Raw genomic sequence first — 5,000 nt, 5'->3', positions numbered from 1 at the left:
TTCTGCATGTACACGTTGACCTAGCGCATTTCATGCAAGTACAGCAGACTGACAACTTAGGTTTTAATACTTTCCATGATGTTGATGGTATCAGATCATCCTTTTTATATTCATAGCCATAGTCATCTGGCTTCAATACTACTACATTTTCTTTGTCCAAGTAAATATCCAAACAATGCATCATGGTGTACGCATTGTAAAAGCTGATCTTTATATGTAGAGATATTCCTTGGGTTGGAGGAGGAACTTTCTGAAAGGAACTTGCTTTTGTGTGATGAACACCTGAGATCGATACTCAGAAAAATTTCTTGCATCACTTTGTGGTTTCAGACCTTTGATTAGGGATACCTCTGTATTCTTTACCATTTGTTCTGAGAGGTTCGGGGACTTTCCAAAGTGCGTCAAGAGTATCTGTGGTTGGGCTTTCAAAGAAGCCTTCTTAGTGCCTACTTTGCTGATGATATCACATACAGCTGGTAATGCAGCACATAGTGAGCCCCCAAGGAGTTAGAACAAGGTATGAAGAGACAAGCATTGAGTCGTATCCTCCACTCCAGCTCTCACCCAGAGTTCCTCAATGCCATTTTGAATAAATACAGGCATTTAGTAGAAAGGGCAACAGTTACGTCAGTATCACTGGATATCACTGCATATTCCTTATTCCCTGCCTTGAGTGAATCCAGTAAATGTATTGGCATGGGAAGGTTAGCCTCTTCATACACTGTGGACTGCAGATGGGACATTCAATGTTTTGTGCCTTGGTGAACTTTGATGCAATGCCACTCTTCATCTGTTGTTGAAACTTGGCCGACAGCTGTTGGATATTATCCATTTTTACTTGAAGATGGCATCCAATCAGCTGCTCAATAAGGAGCCTGTTTGTGTTTAAAGGCCTGAAGGTTCCCCTTTCCTTAGGAAGTGGAGATAATCTATCAATAGAACTGTACTCAACAGGAACTTTGTCATTATGCCTGTTCTTTTGCTGTCTTTCACTAAAGGAACTTTGGAGTACATGTCAAACACAGTCACTTCAGCTAAATACATGGCACTTGGAAATAAGGGAAAGAAACCCACTGAAAAGATCATAGACTGGACATTTTCCCAGTTCAAACCTTCCAGATATCTGCCATCACATCTATAACTAAGGCAGCATTTTTCGGATGATCATAGTTGTAGTCCTCAGGTTCAAGGTGCATCTCCATTTCTTGAAACAAGTGACATTTGGGTGGCTTTGTCGTCATCTCGTCTTCATCAAACAACAGAGGAGAGGGTGCAACGTCATATTTCAAAAGATCCTCCTTAGTGACACCTCGATCCCGAGCGAGTTCCAGTGTTCTACCAACAATGTAGGTATCCTTGAATATACTCTGAACTATATTCTGTACTTTACTTCTGACTGTATTGATTGTTTACAAGTTCATTTGATGTATGTCGTTGGTGATCCTTTGAGTTTTGGTGATGGCTCTTTCCTTTCTCACACTCAAGTACTTTTCTTTTCCTTGAGAAACCGAATTCAAGATGTCATTTCTGATGTCTGTTGACAAGTTATTTTGTTTTAAAATTCTGCTTAGTTTCACATGCATCCCAAGACATTGGAGACTCTCTTTCCTGTATGAACTGACCCATTGCCTGGACATAAGCTTCTTTGTAGTCTGTAGTTAACTGTGAAGTTTCCTGGTGATGGTAGGATTTATGTGTGTTGTCCAACACATTAGCATATTGACGATGTAGGTTCTTCACTGCCATCATTTCATGAAATATTGTGTCCCCATGAGCAATATATCATTTCTGTTTAGCGTGTCCATTAACTCCATCGCTGCACTTTGATAATAGGTTGATGCATGCTCTGCTCTAGTTTCATGTTACCTCCAAAAGAAATAAACTTGCCAGGGTTTTCTTTGATGGAAAAAATTCCGTTTGAGAAGTGCCTATAGACCGATGGTGCAGTTTCGTGTAGAAGTTCATGTCTTCAAGGTAGACTGAGTACCATCATAAGTAGTTAGTTGAATCAAAGGCGGCGAACAAATGAAGTTCCCATATGCCTGCACGATCAGCCCTTAGCAAGTAATTCACAATAGTGATCAATTGCAGAAACTGATCCCAAAACTTGAAGTTTTCATTTCAAGTTGACCTTACTTTAATGAAGCTGTCAAAATCTTTGAATAACTCACGAGATGCACATTCAAAGTCTGCCATGTACTTAAGAATCTCCTTGGTGGTATTTTGAGCAACATTTGACTTTGAGTTTGGTGAGAGTATTAAGTTCCACCACATATACTTCAAAGAATTCCTTGTAGAGTATTCTTTGGAATGATTCAGCAAGCAGCTGCATACCTTGCAGACAGTAACAATTGTGACCTCCATTGAGAACAGTCTTCTGGATGACTGTTGGACCATAGACTCAACCTTGGAGCAATATGATGTCAACTCCACTTCCACCCAAGGCTTTGCCAATGCATTTCAGGACAGTTTTCACCAAGTAAAATGTTCTCAGGTGTGGGACCAGGGTATGGAATGTCCCTCACAATACAATACACTCCTTCATTACAATACATCGGAATTTCGGTCTGAACCAACTGCGGTCCAATTGCTACAAAGTTTTTCATTCTAGAACTTACTGTAGCATAATCAGTGACTGGATGAGGTAATACTGGCAGAAAGGCCAGATTCTGTGGAATTTTGTCATTAGTCAATAATGAGTTACTTGCACTCCAGGAAGGTATGATTTAAGATAGAGGATAACATTTGACATCAAGAGACTGGGCGACATCTTTCAGTTTCTCTTGTTCTGCCTCAGTAGATAAATGGCATGGTCACTCACTTGGTAGGTTAATGGGATGTCTGAACGATGAGCTGGTTTATCAAAATCAGACAACATTTGATATGGAGGGGATTCTTGGCTTGCAAGTTAATGATGTGAATTTGTTCTGGTAAAGTACAGTCACTGTATCATGCTTAGAGAGAGATGCACCCTCATGGACCCATTTGTCAAGTACACCAGATGTAAACTGTCCAGGATTAAAGTGGCATGGGAGGGTTACTTGAGCTTCGTTATGATATGTAGTGAATGATGCAAGGTCGTGTTGGTACCTTCAAAGCTCTGGATAACTGATTGCTAAACCCTTATGGTTTAAAGTTTGTGTAATTTGCCTCCATGTCCAAGTACATGTACCGATTCCGCTTTTCATGATATACATGCATTGGAGTTCTCTTTCTACTACAATGACGAATATAGTATATGACTTGAAAACTCGACTGGACCTTTCTACAATGGGAGATGGAGATTTTGGTGTTGAACATCTGCTGATTACCATCATAAGTTACATCAAGCAAATAATCTTCATTCTCATAATCGTTCACTGCAGGTACTTCCCCAGAGAGCTTGTGTTCTGTTATGATAGCTTTTGCTGCTTCTTGACATAGTTCAATATTGAAATTGTATGAGTAACCAAAACAACCAACTATTGATTCTGGTATCTCCATGACACAACATGTAGTTTTGAGGTCCTGTGCACCACAAAACCTATCATTCAGACCAAAATCACAATCATCAAGAGATCTCCGATTTACAGTTGCACAATCCTGAATGGGATCAACAGAACAAATTTTCTCAGCTAACACCTGCTTTTGAACCCTGAATACCAGCAAGGATTTGGATCTTGCATAGGAAGGTCAGAATTCAATCTCTTTACAAAAATGATTACTCAAGAAAACTATAACATCCTTATTATGGAAATTGCATTCAGTGTCAATACTATTTAAGCGGTCTCCGATGATGTTAAGTTCGTAGGCTTTGCCATCCTTCAGCACCTGTTCCAACTCTTTCACAACCTGACTCCCTGCTACCTGTTTCTTGGGCAAGTATGGTTTCATGTCCTTGTCACGAGACTCAAACTTTATTTTAATGTTGTTACTGTTCTTGAAATATTTAATTTTCCGTTGTTTCCTTTCCTCACTGGGCTATTTTCCCTGTTGGAGCCCCTGAGTTTGTAGCATCATGCTTTTCCAACTAGGGTTGTAGCTTAGCAAGTAATAATAATAATAATAATAATAATAATAATAATAATAATAATAATAATAATAAGTATTTGTTCATGCAGACCTAGTAATTTTTTTTTTTAATATTGAAGGGCACTAGTTCGGGTGAACACAGGATCTTAGAAAAAGTACTATTTTCACTGCTGAGCAAAGACAATAGCTATCACCTCAAATATGTAGACACCATTGGAAAAAAGACTAACTAAGGAAGGTATTGACCAAGTCTGATGGCTCTCAATAAATTATTAAGTGAATAGGAAACCACAGAAGATAAGCCCACTATCGATCGGAAAGTCAAATTTAGACAAAATTTGGTAAACCTTTGCTATGTGTCTGTTCAAATGATGGCTTATGTTGATGAATGCTGCTGAAATGTTGATTTCCATTCATGTTCTTCCAAAATGCATGCAATATTGGCCTTTGAAGTAGTTTCTGGTTGAGTTATTTCATTAAACATCAATATAGCCGATAACCCCAATTGGCTCTAAGCAAAAAGGACGTATCAGCCTGTGGCAAAAAAACTGTACCACTTCCTGAAATACTGCCAAAGATTTTTTAAGTATCTTATCACGTAGAATAAGAGAATATAAAGTTTTGCTGTAACAGAGTCATATAATCTTTTCACCTGGCCACCCAGAGCCAGGACTAGTAAGGTTTCCTGTTTTATACCCTTCTTGAATTCAGTAGAAAATGGTATTCAATTACTGCTGGGTACACTTGTGAGCGACTTTCCAGGATCGAATATGATCCAAAAGTCACTGCCTAACTACTGAACTCACCTTTATTGTGTCTTGAACTGGATCATTTCAGTTGTAAGCACATAGGTTTACTTAACACATTGCAGGAAAATGAATTTCTTCTCCAACTTGTCACACATCACCATACCCTTATACAATTGTGTATTACGTCTTCTTGGCTGTTCATGATTTTTAGGGATGGGGTAATGCAAAAAGTAAGAAAAA

The sequence above is a fragment of the Palaemon carinicauda genome, chromosome 33 (genome assembly GCF_036898095.1).
Source record: "Palaemon carinicauda isolate YSFRI2023 chromosome 33, ASM3689809v2, whole genome shotgun sequence".
NCBI lineage: Eukaryota > Metazoa > Arthropoda > Malacostraca > Decapoda > Palaemonidae > Palaemon > Palaemon carinicauda.
This window is presented reverse-complemented; position numbering follows the sequence as displayed.